This window comes from Ceratotherium simum, chromosome 2, assembly GCF_057802395.1.
Source record: "Ceratotherium simum simum isolate JZ-2026a chromosome 2, ASM5780239v1, whole genome shotgun sequence".
Taxonomy (NCBI): Eukaryota; Metazoa; Chordata; class Mammalia; order Perissodactyla; family Rhinocerotidae; genus Ceratotherium; species Ceratotherium simum.
Window position 1 is genome coordinate 66,601,784 of NC_141901.1, and position 17,612 is coordinate 66,619,395.

General features: G+C 35.8%; 1 long non-coding RNA gene across 2 annotated transcripts in view; it reads left to right on the forward strand.

The window, feature by feature from the left end:
* Window positions 1-539: 539 nt before the first annotated feature.
* LOC147918041 (uncharacterized) overlaps window positions 540-17,612 on the forward strand; it is a 33,924-nt gene continuing 16,851 nt past the window's right edge. Inside the window, exons 1-4 of one of the 2 annotated variants that reach the window (XR_015555873.1) lie at window positions 540-718; window positions 3,552-3,713; window positions 5,033-5,403; window positions 8,639-8,725. This is a non-coding gene — a long non-coding RNA (uncharacterized LOC147918041). The remainder of the gene's footprint in view (window positions 719-3,551; window positions 3,714-5,032; window positions 5,404-8,638; window positions 8,726-17,612) is intronic. The other variant, XR_015555874.1, reaches the window with a different exon arrangement.

Consider the following 17,612-nt stretch of genomic DNA (forward strand, 5'->3'; position numbering starts at 1 on the left):
GACGAAGGTATACTTTTATGGATTTGCAGTAACTCTCTTGCCTTAGGCCAAGTGGAGTTGAGACTTGTATGTTCTCTCTCAGTTCTTTCTAGCTCCCTGGACAAGGTATAACTCATCCATCCATTTTCACACTTACCTCCTAAGATGGCCTTGCTCATAGACCTGGGCTACTGGCCAATATTCATTAATAAAAAAAAGCCATCTGACACTTTATTAATTCAAGGACAGTTTGCTTTGGCTCTGCACAGCTTAGGAAGAGTAGTCCAATAAGAGAAAGTTGAGAGTGCATGGTATAGTGGAAAATCACGAATAGCTCAGTGGGTATAAAACAAAGCATTTAAGGGGCTCATTATGAGAAATGAGGCTGGAGAAGTTTGAAGGATGGGTCAGCGAAAGGTGGAAGGCAAATTGATATGTGCTTTATATGCTAGGGTGTAGAGTTTGGATTTGATTCTGAAAGCTGGAGAGCCATTGAGTGACACTGAGCAGGAGAGTAGCACATGAATTAATTGTTGTTTTGTTTGTTTTGTTATTTTATGAAAGTTCCCTCTAGAAGCTCTATGAAGAAAAGCTTAGAGCAGGAGAAACTAGAGGCCGATCTGACCAGTTAGGAAGCTCTTTTATCAACTTCTTTAAGGAATCTGAATGCATCATGAAAGCAGCAACTGTGGATTGATGTAAAAAGACAGAATGGAAAGAAGTTGAGAAAATAGAATAGGTAAGATTTATTGTTTGGTACAATATGGGGATATAGAAAAAAGCTGATATCAAAAGCGACTATAGATTCTGATTTGGGTAATTGAGTGGAATTCAAAATCTGTTTCTTTCTTTATCTTGTATACCAACACACAATTTTTCAAAAATATTTGAGGGGGCTTACAAAGAATTATAATTAAGAAGATTAAATATCAATAGCAAAAGTTTTAAAAGGATCAAAAGAAAAAGAAAAGAAGAGGCAAATAGAAAAGTATGGTATTATAACAAAGTAAGATAAAACCAGAAGTGGCATGAATACACGAATGGATTTAATGAAATCCAGCCTGTAAACTTGCTAAAGATGGGTCACAAATCAATTTAGCACAAAGATGTTTAGTAGGTTGTTAAATAAGGGGAACGCAATCAGTTACAAGATCCATGCAGCTGCCTGGAAGGTGGCAACAAATGCACTGCCACAGAAACTCATAATCGTTTCTGGTCTTGCAACCAGAGAAGTTCACATCCAGGAAGCAGTGCCATTCCCTGAGAGATGAAGAGGGAAGGAACAGATTTTAGAGGGAAATAATGCTGAATTCAGTCTAGTCCATGTTAACTCACACCCTCCCTAATGAAATGCATTTCTTACTTCTTCCAAACACTGTCTCCTTTCTGTCCAACGCTTTGTGCTCTCCGTGACTCCTGTCTCAGCGGACGAGGAAACAAACATTGTGTGAGCATCTACAGTATACTTTTGCCAAAGCAGTTTTCCTTGCATTAACTGCTTTCCTCTCTGCCTTAATAACCCTGTTTCTCCTGTAAGGCCCGATTCATTTCCAAACTCTTTGTGTAGTGTAAGGAATCTACACTACATATTAAAGATTGTGTGGGCGGGCCCCATCGGCCCTTAAACATTTGAAATCTTCCCTTTTCCATCGGCTGTCTCCACCACTAAAATCCAGTAGGCCAGGTTTTCTAAAGTGTGAGATGTGTCCCAGTCATAGTACCTGAAATGAATTTGGGAGATAGACAAATATGGTCTTAAATAAAATTGAATCACATAGTGAGAAAACATTCCTTTTTCAACTCTCTTTCATATACTCTGATTAATTCAAGAGGAAAGGCTCCGTTTTGTATGTTTTTGAGAGTTTTTAACATTAATCTCCTTTAAACCAAAAGCTGGTAGATCTCTGCTTAAAACCTTTTAACAGTCAATGGTATGTATCTAGAATTAGAGAGTTTCTTTGTTTTGTTTTTATTGTATTAACTTCTATTTTCAAAAAGTGATAGTGTTGTCTTTTTTTTTAGGGCAGTGAAATAGAACTTCCTTTTAAAGTAAATTTAGGGCCAGCCCCGTGGCTTAGCGGTTAAGTGCACGCGCTCCTCTACTGGCAGCCCGGGTTCGGATCCCAGGCGCGTACCAACGCACCGCTTCTCCGGCCATGCTGAGGCCGCGTCCCACATACAGTAACTAGAAGGATGTGCAACTATGACATACAACTATCTACTGGGGCTTTGGGGTAAAAATAGGAGGAGTATTGGCAATAGATGTTAGCTCAGAGCCGGTCTTCCTCAGCAAAAAAAAAGAGGAGGATTAGCGTGGATGTTAGCTCAGGGCTGATCTTCCTCACAAAAATAAAAATAAATAAAAATAAAATATCAATTTAAAGTAAATTTATTTCAGTTAAGAAGGGAGTTAATAATACTAGGGAATTAATATAGATGGTGTACAGATATGTTAAAAAAAAAAACTTATGAAAGCATTATACTTGTTTCATGGATATGGCAAAAATCAGAAACCTAAGCTGCAAATCACTAAGTTTGGGAAACATAATTATGAACCCCACCAACCCAAACTCTTTGCCTTTCTGCAAATATACTTTGCTATTTCAGACTTTTATGCCACAGCTGTGCTGGTACCTTAACTTGGAAATCTCCCCTAGATTGACTTAATTTAGCTTCTGCATCTTCTCTGATGTGAAGTCTTTGCTTGTCTTCTCCTATTTACCTTGTGTAAACTGTCACTTATTAAACTGTAGTGCAAGTATTTGTGCAAATATCAAACTCCCCAATTGATTGCAAACTCTGTAGGCAGAGACAAGGTGTTATTCATCTTCAAATCTCTAGTTTCTAGCACAGTGACAGACACAAAATAAGCAAGTGTTTGATAAATGAATTAACAAAAGTTTTGCTTATCTCTTACAGATGAGTAACGTTACTTAGTTTTTTAAATATTCAATGAAATTAATAATACTAATTCTAATCTGTGTACATGTGATGAGTGTGTGTGTGAGTTTTAGCAGAACTAACAATGTGAATGTACTTAAGGCACTAAACTATATTCTTAAAAATGGTTACAATGATAAATTTTGTGTTATGTATACTTTACCACACAGATAATACTTTATAGACTATAAACAAAAAAATTAAGAGTTTTGTGTTATATATGGGGTCACAATTTTCTCTGTGCATACATTCTCTTTTTAGATGGACTAACTAAAGATCAGTTTAGAAATTCATCAGGAATTATTGCACCAGGCATCAGAATCAAACTTAGAAATGGATTGGGCTTGTTTATGGGGATAAAAATAAAATCCAATAATGCCAGGTTAATCACTTGCAGTAGAACCATTTTGTAAGAAGTATAAATATTTCTTTAGGCTTAAGAGGTGAGTGAGTTAAGCATCACTGGTTTATGATTTGTTGTATGCCCATGTTAAAATTAGTTGTTTTTTAGATATTCAATATTCAGATGGAGTATGCCTTGTCATTAATATATTTTTTCAAACATAGTCTCTCGTGATAATAGAAACAGTGAAAACTAGACATAATTTTTTAAAATGTTCTTTTCTGTTAAGGATTTGGGGTTAGAATGTGGCTGCAGCACCCAAGAAGGCCTGAATTTGAGCACCTGAAGGCAATTGGGACTCCAGGAACTGAGTGAGGACTTTCTTCCCTATTGAATCTTCTCTCAGCACATCTGCTTCATTTCTCTTTTTTATTAAATTGGCTTCCACAAGGTGGGTCAAAGATGGCTGCCCAGAGCTCCTATTCCATTTCCAACCACATTGAGAGAATAACTCATTAAGATGGTCTAGTCCTGGCCTGGTCTAATCAACTATGCCCAGGGCAGTGGGGTCTTGTTTTAGAAACATGACTATGGGAGCCAAGCCCTGGGGGTGGGAGAAGGGGCAGTACAGGAGGTCTGTGAGTTGAGCAGACTACCTGTGTTCAGGCTTCCGTCAAGGACTGGCTACGCTGGCCGTGCCCAAAGTGCTAGAGTTGTCTACCACTCGGCCTTCCCTGTGGTATTTCAGTAATTTGCAAGAAAGGATGAAGCAACAGTGGGTCCAACACCCTTCCAAAACCACCTGAAGAATTGGATAAATGTCGCCCACCTGACAAGTCATGTTTCCTACTCCATGAACCAGATATTCTCTATCGTACCCCATTATTTATTTCCTTCATGGGTTTTTATCACAATTATCCAGTCTATTTCTTTTTGCTTGATTACCGTTATCTCCACCTCCCACTGCGAGAATGTAAGCTTCATGAAAGACCTTCTCTGCTTTCTTCACTGTTACATCCCCTTGTCTAGAAGAGTTCCCGGCATATAATTACTGTTTGGCAAATACTTGTTAGACCAAATAATTTAAAAATATCTCACATTCAGAATGCACTTTGAGAAATATGTGAATGTTGAAATGTAATTAAAAAATAATAGAATTATTAGAGTTTCACCAACATTAGAAATGGCTGCAGGGCATCTCACTCAGCACTTTATAAAATTTATTGAGTCACAAATCCTTTTCATAGTAAAACTTATTATGTGATGCTTTAAAAACTAAATCTTTTAAAAAATTTTTTGCATAGTATATGATGAAGTTATTTGAAGTAAAATGTATTTAGACTAATTTATTATTAAAGATTTTTATAAAATTAGTTTTAATGCAAACTTAGTAGTTTATACATAAATATATAAAGAAAACTTTGAATTTGGTCTATTGAAAAATTTTCCCACCTTGCTTACTTTAAAATAATTATAACAGAAAAGTATATAAGATAAATATTCATTTCAAAATAACATTAAATTTGTTTGATTTTTATCATTGTAAATGTATTTGTAATTTAACCCTTTGCTATAGTAGCAAGACACACAGAAACAGCCTTCATGTCCTGATGTTTGAAATTCTTGTATTTTTTTAACCTTGCAAAAATGAGATCTTTTTAACATATGTAAGTACTTCTCAAAAAATTAGATATTGGAGGATTTCTGGTTAAATAAGGTGATTTGATTATGTGCATGTTCCTCTTTCTCCTCTTCCTTTCCTACTAAAAGGAGAATAAAAGAAGAAAAACTATGTAAACTCATGAAGACGAAGAATAAGAGAGGATGCTTTAATGGACTAGTGATTTCAAAAAAAGTTGACAGGCTAAAGCGGGTGAACAGTACCTGAATAGGCTGAACAGAGGGAGCTTCGATCCTGTGTTCCCACAGAGTGGATTAGGAGGAGGAGCAAGATGACTTGCCACAAAGAAGCCCTGAGAGGATGGAGGCTTGTAGTTACCTGGTCCAGCAGATATGTGAGTGAGGTACCTGGCTGAAAACAGAGAGACTGTTTAAGAATGTGTACATGGAGTAGTACCTCTGGGGCCCTCTCCTCCTCCTACAGCCAGTCAAGTTCCAAATCTCTTGGGCATGGACTGGAGGTATATTCTTGATGTAATTTAAATAGAAGATGCCTAGCTTACAGGATCCTAAGCATTCCGGGGGGATGGGGTAATACACAGGGACTGCGTAAAAAGTCTGCATACTGAAAGACAACCTTGCCCTATTTCCTGAAAAACAATGTGTAGGCATATAATCTCTTTGGAGAAACTAAAACATCTAAAAGAAAGGATTTCCCAATTCTGACAAATTGTGATAGTGGGACTGGCAATGGCACTAAATTAGACGGTCACTGTGCTGCCTCCCTGGTCATGCTAAGATGAGGGCCACCAGCCTTGACCTAATCAGCTTTTAAGAACTATACTTTAAAATATAAATGAACAGCCAGAGTTTATCAGATATTCGAGGAAAACCTCCAAATGAATGAGGAAGACTAAAGAACAAACAAATAAAAAACATGCAAATAAAAGGAATTCTGAGAAAATAGACATGAAACAGGAAAAGCTAAAAATTTAAAACAAATATTACCATGCACTTAGCTAGATAAGAGAAAATACTGCTTCCATCAGAGAAGAACATGATGCCATGAAAATATAGTCAGAAAACATGAGAGAGACAGACAAACCAAATTTTTAAAAGGAGAGTGGAAGATGAAGCTTAATTGTTGCTCAGAAAGCGAAGAAATGGAAAATAGGATTAAAAAAAGAGTGCCGAATGGTTAATCTAGTCTGTTAACCCTCTGACCAAGAGGGGCTTCAGAAAGGTAGACAAGAGAAAATGAGGAGTGGTGGTAGGGACTATCAAACGAATAATGGAGGAAAATTCTCCAGAAGTGAAGATCAAAAGTCACCAGATTGAAACATATCATTGAATGTCACCCCTACTCTCCCCAAAAGGTACAGCATCATAAAAGAATAGAACACCAAGATTAAAGAGAAGATCCCAATAGCTTCCAGAGTGAACATATATAAGGATGAGTGGCATTAGACTTTTTACCTAAAAATGTTTTTAAAATTGAGAAACAATTGTTTCAGCTCAGGTTTCCGTGGGAAGTGAAACAATCAATTGAGTAAGAGAAGAATAAAGATATTTTCACACATGCAAAGACTTAAAAATTTACTTCCCATGGGGAGAAGAGACAAATCTTCTGCACAGAAAAATTCCAAACAACTTCTGTAGCTACTTGTCCCTCAGGGAGGTGGAGCTTTATTCTCTACCCATTAAGTGACTTTCGGCACTTAATGGCTTGCTTCTAATGAGTACTATACAGAAAAGGGGAAAAAGTAACTTTACAAGAGAGAAACCTAGTAAACTACCTGAACCAGATGATCAAGTTTAACATCATCACCAATAAATTATGCTGATAACATGTATCTTTGGTATGATGTATTGAAAATGGCACTTCACCTGTGTGTCTTCTTCTCAAACATACATTACCCCAATCTAACCATGAGAAAAACATCAGACAAATCCAAATTGATGGACAGTCTCCAAAATACCTGACCAGTACTCCTCAAAACTGTCAAGGTCATCAAAAACAAGGAAAGACTGCAAAATTGTTACAGCCAAGAGGAGTATAAGGAGACATGACTGCTAAATGTAATATGGTGTCTTGGATGGGATTCTGTTATAGAAATAAAACACTACGGAAAAAACTAATAAAATCCGAGTGAAGTATAGAGTTTAGTTAATAAGGTATCCATATTCATTCATTAGTTGTAACAAACATACCATATTCATGTACTCTGTTAATAGCAGGGAAAACTGGATGTGGAGTATGTGGGAACTCTCTGTACTGTCTTTTGAACTTCTCTCCAAAAATAAAACTATTCTAAAATAAAAAGTTTGTATAAAATTAACTTCTATGGAGTACATTATAGGAAGCTTCTGGAAATCTGAAAGTAAATCAAGTAAAGGAAGACATGAGATCCAGAAAATAGAAGATCTAGCACAGGAATGTGCCTAAAGAGCACTGATTTTCATTGTGATTGAGGTGGTTTGAGGTCTCAAAAGAGGACGTCTTCAGGAAAATGATGCAATCGCGAGTTTATCAATATGCTTGAGCATTAAGAACCAAATCAAACGTATGACAGATTTGATAGAAAAAAAATGATCAGGAATATTGTCTTCTATATAAAAAAAGAAAATGAAGCAATATATGATAATTAAGAAAATCTAAAGAAAAAGTTGTGCAACAAAAGAAGTGTAATTATGGCCCACTATGCGGCTCTGTAGTGAACAATATTTACCTAATCATCACGGAATGTGTAGTCAACTAACTCTGTTAGAGAATGAGGAAGTGAATAGTGATGTAAGAGAGTTAACTTCTTATCAACTATAACAGGAAATCAATAGATAAAGGATAACTTGATAAAAACCAAGACAGTAGTATATTTTTTCTAAGTTAGCATAAATACTACAAGAAATAGCTAACCCAGTTGAAAATGGTTTACTCAATGTAGCAGAACTGAATAGTTAGGAGAAGTAGGGCAAGGTTCTACTTTTTTTTGTCATAAGCCTATTAGAACTATTTTCTTTTTTTTTAAATCTGTGTATATGGCACTTTAATTAAAAATAGAGATGATATACATTTATACAATTTTAAGAGATAAGAGCAAAATTAGTTATAGCTATCACTATTTTCTCTTTTTAATATTTGTTATTAATAATATTAGAGCCATATTTCTGTGCCACATATGAATTTTAAATATACATAATTTATAAATATATTGGAGAACATTTTGAAGTAAAGTTCCAAAATTATTATTTTTATATTCCTCATTATGTTTTTCCAATTTATCATCACTCCTTAATTTATTTAACATATTTATTGAGCACGTGCTACATGCAAGGCATATACACAGGGTTCGAGTTCCATTAACTAGAAACCAAACAAATAATAAAATAAACAAACATTCCTACCTTCGTGAAGCTTATATTTTAGATATGGGAGATAGAAAATAAACAAAATAAATAACTTACACTAGGTGATGAGAAACATGGGTAAAATGAAGCAGTAATGGGGTAGAGGACACTCAGGGAAGGGCCATATTGCAATAGCATGGTTTAAACAGGATCCCAGTGGACTTGCTTAAAAATTTCCCATCTCCCACTTGAGGTAATATACAGTATTGAATAGAAATCTGAATTCTTACTTAAAGAAATTTTCTAAAAATGTAAGGAAAGTGCTTAACATTTAGTGCGTAGCATATAAACAATAGAAGTTAACTAAGATAATACTTATTCTAATTCTCACCTCTAAATTTGCTCTCCTAGAGGCAGCATTTTTTATGGAGGAACATGAATGAACTTTGAAGACTGATACATTAGATTCAAATCTGGATTCGATATCATAATAGCCAGGTAACTTTGGGTAAATTACATAACCTCCCTAAGGCTGCTTTCTCAGTTGTAAGATGAAAATACTACTAATTATCTGACAGCATTTGATAAAGATGTATAAGGACACCACAGACAACATGTCCAGCACACCGAATGGCTCATAGTTGGAACTCAGTAAATATGAGGTTTTGCCCCTTCTCACGTGCTGTTTTCCCTTCACCATTGACAGGCATTTTTATCCTATTTCAAGCTCGTGCCATACCCCTTGTGAAAATGGCCAGGAGCCATTTCCCATTACTTGACAAGGGAAAATTATAAAGTGCTTCTGGTCAACTCCAGACATTTAATCAACTCTAAAACAGAAAAAAAAAAATGCCTACGTATAATAACAAACTATTACATTAGGAATATGGAAACCATCACTTTGAAGTCATTAGACAATTAACGGATTTGTGAAAAAACAACAAAAAATATCAGTATCTTTGCATATGTAGTACCATAGGCTCCCTTAATACCAGCGACACTTGAGATGCATAATCACTTTATTGATGTTTGCTTGACACGTTTTAAATGATCTATGTTTACTACTAATTATAATTGAATTGTAATTCGAGACTTTTCCAACAAAACTTTTTTTTTTAATATTGTATTGAGTTCCGAGGATGTCAATATAAAATTTCCATATATAAACATTAGGTGAAAAAATGTATTGAAGGATATTTACATTCCGGAAAGTTTAGGTATTGAAACAAAGAACGATTTTTACTGGGAAAACGTTAATGTGGAGATATTCTGCCAGTGTGCAACTACGCAGGCTCTAATACAGTTCTATTTTAAAGGGAAAAGTTTGAATGGTTATTTTATTGATGTTTTCAAACATAAAAATTAAAATAGATGTTTTTATTGTCTTACACAACCTGAACTTGCTAGAAGAATACTTACTGTTTCAGAATCACAGCTTAGGATACATTGATCTAAGTCAACACCTTTATTTTATAGGATAAAATTTAGGTCCAAATTTGATATACAAAATTTATACAATTTGATATACAAAAGACACACATTAAATTAATAGTAGCTGGATAGTGCAATGGAACTCCTTGTTTTGTGTTGTTTTTGTAAGACATTATTGAATTATCTTAAGTTTTAAGGGAAGGCTTTAATCAGAACCGAGCCTATAGATTAAGATAGTTTTCTGTGATAATTTTCTTCTCTCATTCAAGAATTGCCAAAATAACAAGGGATATGTTTACATTCATTTTTGATTTTTATTTCAAGTTTGAAAGTAATATAGTTACAACAAATATCTCAACTAAAAGAATAAAAATTCAAATGATTCTTATAAATACAAGTGGTATTTAAATTTTACAAATTTATGAAAATATTTTCAACTTTACAAATTAACTAGATTTTCAACTTTCAGCTTGAGCACATTTTAAAAGTTTAGGTATTTATTTATGATCTTTGGCACTATATAAAACTCAGGCAATGTATTATTTTCTCCTGATGTAGGTAATTGGTGCTTGATTTTATTTTAACTTCCCTATCAATATCAAAATTCATCCTAAATTCTTAAACTTCATCAAAGGCACTTTATCAATTGGATTTCTACCAATTTCAAAACAGTATCCATTCAATATTAAGGATTTTTTAAATCATAAATGTCAGTTTGAAGGTTTAATTTTTTTGAAAACTGAACTTCTTGCATAAAAAACAATGAATCTTTCAATAATGTATTTGACAGGGCATGGTTGCCACTGCAACACATTTCAATATATTCAATATACTTATGTGTTTAAAATTATATATCTGTGGAATTTAGGAGGGAGAGTATTTTTTATAATCCTGCTATCCATTTCCTATACTTTACAGAAGAAGAAACTGAGGGTTAGAGACATTATGTGACTTATCCAAAGTTCCAGCATGATGGTACCATTTTAAAGGGCTGCTATACTTGCAAGTTCATAAACATCCTAAAGTTGATTTAAGGCAATTCTGTTATTTCTTTCTTCTTTCTCCACATAGGACACCAAGTGACTTCTTCTTTCTAAATTTTTAAAAATGTTTTAAATATGATTGAATTTACTTTTAATGAGATCATTTGATTCCTGAAATATCAAAAGTGACGATCATTAACAGCAAAAACAAATATTTATTGAACACTTACTATTGAGCTCTTTGGTGCTGGAAAGAACAGGTTTTATTCTGATCATAACACTTTACTCAAAAATGGGAACAAAGTCAGGTTGCTAAGTCCTAGGAAGGGAGAGTTGAAGGGGAAGATGGGTCTTTGCTATAAGCAAACCCACCAACCAACCAACCAGCCTCTTTCTGACATACCTATCTATATGTATACTACTCATTCCTTCATCCCTTTTTTTTTTTTTTAAGATTTTATTTATTTATTCCCCCCCCCAAAGCCCCAGTAGATAGCTGTATGTCATAGCTGCACATCCTTCTAGTTGCTGTACGTGGGACGCGGCCCCAGCATGGCCGGAGAAGCGGTGCGTTGGTCCGCGCCCGGGATCTGAACCTGGGCCGCCAGGAGCGGAGCGCGCACACCCAACCACCAAGCCACGGGGCCGGCCCCACCTTCATCCCTTTTAAGTTGCCAATACTGTTTAGTTTTAAATACAAGTAGTCAGGGGTAAGTACAGTGTAGAAACAAACTGATCCAATTGTCCTGCTGGACCAGTCTTGTGAGCTTCAGCAGGGCCTAGAAATAGGTGAGCTACCAAGACTGAGAATAGGTGGTGGGAATGTTCCTGGACATCTCAGAGCACCCAGAGATTAAAGTTATTAGAGGAATCTAGAAGCAATTGAGATGGTAGGAAATGGATCTGAGAATAAGTGAACTAAAGGACAGAGCACGAGCTTATTGGGGGAAAGTGGGTGGACATTGGGAATTAGAATCATGCATGGTTCAGGAATCAAGGCAAACAAGACAATGCTGAAAGAACAGCATTGACCAGAGGTCAGACCTGGCAGGCAGTGACGTCCATGAGAAGCACGAGGGGCTTTGAGATAATGTTGAGGAAAAATGTAGATGAGGCTATTTTCTGTACCAAATAGGAAGTTCATATACTCTTACTGCTAGCAAAAAATTTTTAATAAATGTTGATCAGTAAATCAGTCAGTCCCAGGCCTTGGACAGGCTGGAACCCACTGGTGAGAGTAAGTAAAAGAATTACCCTGGATGAAGGAGGGCTGATGAGAGATCCCACTTGAACCTAGTAGTCCCTGCTTCCTGTTGTATAGGATAGTTGGCTCTCCTCGTGCTTATGGGGTATTGCTCTATCAGTCAGTATTTGTGCAGTAGCCTCTGTAAATTCTTCCACCAGAGGGTGACCTTCTCAGACATAGTTTCTTTTTTCTTTTCTTTTTTTTTTTGCAGGGAAAGATTCACCCTGAGCTAACATCTGTTGCCATTCTTCCTCTCTCTTTTTTTTTTCTTCTCCCCAAAGCCCCAGTGTATGGTTGTATATCCTAGTTGTATGTTGTTCTAGTTCTTCTATGTGAGCCACTCCCGCAGCATGGCAACTGACAGACGGGTGGTGTGGTTCCTCCACCAGGAAGCAAACCCGGGCCTCCAAAGCGGGGAGCACCGAACTTTAACCACTAGGCCATCACAGCTGGCCCATCAGACATGCTTTATATGCTCAAGTGTCATGGCCTTGATATTATTTCCATATGTAGGCATGCAGAAAAAAAGTTGGTATTGCAGACTTCAAAGAGCTCTGCGTTTTAATAGTTAGATGTTCAGCAAAATATGTTAGGATTTGTCAGAATGCCAAGAAAAGTTCCTATTAAGTAGTATAACATAATAAACACTTGGTTTGATATTTGGCATTTGCTGTCTTAATTTTTGCACCTCTGAAAAAAACTTTTAACACATGAAAAATCATCTCTACTATTTTCCAACAAACACCTTACAATGGTGATCAGAAAAAAGTGCAGTAATTTATATTCCTTAAAATATTAAACCCAAGAGCTTTATTCAAGTTTAGTGGAGTAATAAAGTTAGATATATGATTCATTCAGTCTCTTAGGGATATATCTTTTTATCCTCTTGTGCTTATATTTCTATTTTGAGTGTATAGAAATGCCCCCTACATTGTGTTCATAAAGTCAAATGTGTATTTGCAGCCCTGGAACATTGGCTAACTAACCTGGTTCTTCTTTAGAAGAGTGATTTTTCTATATCCAGTAATTTGTTGCTACTGCAATGGGACCAGGGTCTTTGACATTTTAAAAATTGGCAGTAAATGTGATATCATAATTTATAATTAATGCCTTATGGCATCTGTAACTTAATAGGTGAATTGGAAGCAGGTATTTATGTCGAAGAATGGATTTTTATAATCTATGTAAAGAGTTTGGTTTTAATCTGCACTACTTTGAATTATAAAAGGTTAGCTTTTTTTCCTGGAAAAATTAAATGTGAAATACATTTCTATTCCTCTTCCACAAGGAGGTTACGGTTTAAAGATTATCATTTAATAGTGCAAAAAATGATTTAAATTTTCCAATAGAGTGAAAGTATAAACTCCGGATAACTATGTAATGTCACTGTTTATCTTATAAGAGGAGCCTCCCTGAGGTAGTATGCAATTTAACACAATATGAGTGAGCCCACCCCTGTGGAGACTGCAGGACTGGGAAGTGATCCAATATTGCTGAAGTTAATCAATACCCAGCCTTAGCAAACAGTTAAATATACTCACAAGAATTCAAAAAAGGCTCTGAAATCAGAGAAGAAAAGTTTCTACCAAGGTCACCAAACAGAATAATTAAAAGGAAACCTTTATGTTAGGCCCTCATTGCATGTTGCCAGGCAAGATTTTTACCCCTTCTTCCCTTCAGATGATTAATTGAGATCACCTGTAAACCATGTAGTCTTAGAATAAAGAAGGTGACTTGAGTAAGAGGAGATGAAGAAAGGATATAAGAGAGAAGCAGGAGAAGATACCAGCACTTAGAAGTGTGCACTAAGGTAGACGCTCAATAAATTCTTGTATGTGAGTGAATAAATACATAAAGGAAGGAATAAATATTGGGAGAAAAAGAAAAGGGCAAGGGTTGTAGACAGGGAGCAGCCATGAGGATTGATGGAAAATGTGTTTTGAGAAGTAGTGAGAAGGGACCTTTGACCACCGTACTGGCTGCAGTGACTCTACTGGCAGTAAGTGGAGTACTTTAAGGCTGGCCTGAAGGCGCCTTTGCAGGACTTGGAGAAACCCCAAAAACAAAGGGATTTTAGAGATTCACGTATGAGTCACCATTTGTGAATTACCTCTTCTAATTCTCTGGAGATTTTTACAATGTCAGAGAGCCTCCAAATTCTCCAGGAGAAAGAATACACATAATTATGATGTGCACAGCCTTTTGAAGTCAGACAAATAGAGCCCATGTTTGAACCCTGGCTCTATTACCTATAGCTGTATGATTTATCTCCAGCAAATGACTTAGCCATTCAGAGCTCAAGGGAGAGACTATGTATCAAATGCAATGGCCCGTGATATTTACTAGAAACATGGTAGCAATTCAATAAATGTGCACTTAAAATAAGCAGTGTTTACATACAAATATCCATTGAAAATAGCATTTCTACATACTACGGGAAGAACTCTACCCAACTCTCCCAGAACTACTATTTTAGTTCAGGTGGTTCTGGGCTGTTTTCTACATTGCCGAAAAAATTTTCAACTTTTGCTGACCACATATGCAATTACCATAAGTCCTTCTTTGCTGGTCTTATAATCAGGTAACTCTATAGATATAGGGGATTTATATGTAAAATCATTATGATTATCTGCTGAAATAAAAAATATTAGTGTAAAAGAAAATCTGTTCCTTTTGCTGATAAGAATAAGAAAATTTTGGGGCCTGCCCGGTGGTGTAGTGGTTAAGTTTGCACATTCTGCTTCTGCTGCCCAGGGTTTGCCGGTTCAGATCCTGGGCACGGACATACTCACCGCTCATCAAGCCATGCTGAGGTAGCGTCCCATATAGAAGAGCTACAACTCTACAACTATGACACACAACGATGTACTAGGGCTTTGGGGAGGGGAAAAAAAAGAGGAAGATTGGCAACAGATGTTAAAGCAGGGCCAATCTCGAAAAAAAAAAAAGAAAATTTTGATCTTAGAGATGTACTTACTTGTGCATGATTTCACAAAGAAGAGTTATCTACCCAAATTAAAATGCTGCTATCGGGGCTGGCCCCATGGCTTAGCGGTTAAGTGCTCACGCTCTGCTACTGGCGGCCTGGGTTCGGATCCCAGGCGCACACCGATGCACCACTTCTCTGGACATGCTGAGGCTGCGTCCCACATACAGCAACTAGAAGGATGTGCAACTATGACATACAACTATCTACTGGGGCTTTGAGGGAAAAAAAAAAGGAGGATTGGCAATAGATGTTAGCTCAGAGCTGGTCTTCCTCAGCAAAAAGAGGAGGATTAGCGTGGATGTTAGCTCAGGGCTGATCTTCCTCACACACACACACAAAAAATGCTGCTATCATGCAGCTAAGCATCCAGCCCCAACAGAGGTATTGAGCATTTTTTATTTGAATGTTTATAAAAGCCATTTTTATTAGAGGCTCTATTCAAATTATTAAACCTTTTCTAAGCTGAAATTGTGTTCCTCAGTTTTAAAACTGGAAACCTTTTCATGATAAAGACTCTTCTATGATTACCTAGCAACTTCAGTGCTTGAGTTATTTATGAGTTACTGAGATGTCACAGTGTCTACTCAAATAAACAGAAATAAATACCCTATTCAGATTTTGGAGTATTGTAATGATGTCAACTCCAACCAAATTAATTTTAATTATTATGTAATTGTGATCAATTCTCAATATTATTAGAGTTGGTAAAATGATCTGAAAGAATAAAGATGCTATGTCAGCCAACATATTTTGAAAATGAAAATTAATGAAGGATGCTGTGCCCTACTAGATAATAAAAACATGTCTTAGTGTTATAATTATTAAAACAGTATGGGACTGGTACAGAAATAGATCAATGGAAAATCCCAAATCATACTCAAATACACAGCTTTTGCAAAAATATACAGTATTAACTTTGTACCAAAATTTTTTTTTCTTTTTGTGAGGAAGATCAGCCCTTTTCTAACATCCATGCCAATCTTCCTCTTTTTGCTGACAAAGACCAGCCCTGAGCTAACATCTATTGCCAATCCTCCTCCTTTTTTTCCTCTTTTTCTCCCCAAAGCCCCATTAGATAGCTGTATGTCATAGTTGCACATCCTTCTAGTTGCTGTATGTGGGACGCCGCCTCAGCATGGCCTGACAAGCAGTGCATTGGTGCCCACCCAGGATCCGAACTGGGCCGCCAGTAGCGGAACGCATGCATTTAACTGCTAAGCCATGGGGCTGGCCCCCCAAAATATTTTTAAGCCTATGACAACATTGATTCCTCTGCTTCTCACGACACATCTATAGGGTAGGCACTGTTATTAGCGCCTTTTTGCAAATGAAGGTGGGTAGAGTGTAAATAACTTGCCTGAAGCACCCAGCTCAGTTGTGGAGATTTGATTTGTATCTAGGCAGTCTGGCTCCCAGAGTCCACATTCTTAAGCACTGCATTAAACCACTTTTATTGTAGGCTAAAGCAGAGGTATTGTAGGCTAAAGCTAGACATTAAAGATATTTGCAAAAATACAAGACGAAGCCATTCATCTCACTGTTTCTCTTTTGAAAATATTATTTTTTATAAAAAATATTATTTTTTATAAAATGTTATTTACATTAACATATAGCTATGGGGTCCTCAATAATACTTAAGAGTGTAAAGGAGATTTGAAACCAAAATGTTTGAGAATTGCTGGCTAAATTAAGCATGTTAAATCACATGGCAGAGGAAGTTTTATTGAACAATTTATTAAACACCTTGTTCAACCATTTGAAAACTAAAAGCTATATTATTTCAAACACTCTACAAATTTCCGACAAGAGTAGAAATTTGTAATAGTCTTTCTTTGGAGCAATCTGGCCATATAGAACAAAAGCCTTAAAAATATGACTATTTAATTCATCAGTTTCAAGATTAGCAATATGTCTTATAGAAATAATGATTAATGTGCTAAAATAATTTAATTAAAATAGTACTGATTATCGCTTTCTTAAAATACTGAAATCTTAATTATACAAAAATGGGAGATTGATTAATTATGAAATGAGGAAAGAAGTTCTAAGCAGCCATTAGAATGATACAGTCAAGGACTATTTATTGACGCAGAAATACTTCCCTACGTACTGTTAACCCCAACAAGATATACACACACACGTACATACATACACGTGTTTAATATGCATGTATATAATACATATATTTATTATGATAGTGTTTTTATATACATTTTGTACATAAATCTCTACCCCTACACAAAGCGTAGCAGAAAGAACGTACATCAACATGTAAGCAGAGACTTACATGTTTGCAACAACTAAGCAAAAAGCTGAGTTTTTGTCTATATTTTTTAATTTATCTATTCTATTATGAACATATATTAATTTCATGGTAAAAGTATTTGAATTTATAGTTTTATTTATGACAACACAATTATTTGACAGTGAGGAAATGGTAAAATTGTGGCACTACACGATATATTACATGGCAACCAAAATATTCAGGGAAAAGCATGTAAGTTCAATGAGTAATGTTTGGTTGAATCTTGCAACAACAGAAAGAAGAATAACAAATATAGCTATCAAGGACATAGTTTGCAGAGTGGGGAAAATGTGGATATAAACTCTATCCATAATAGATACCATTATTGTATAAATATTACATTTCTTAGCTGTAAAAAAGGTTTGTAGTTATGTAGGAAATGCTCCTCTTCTTAGGAGATATGTGCTCAAGTATTTAAAAGCAAAATTTCA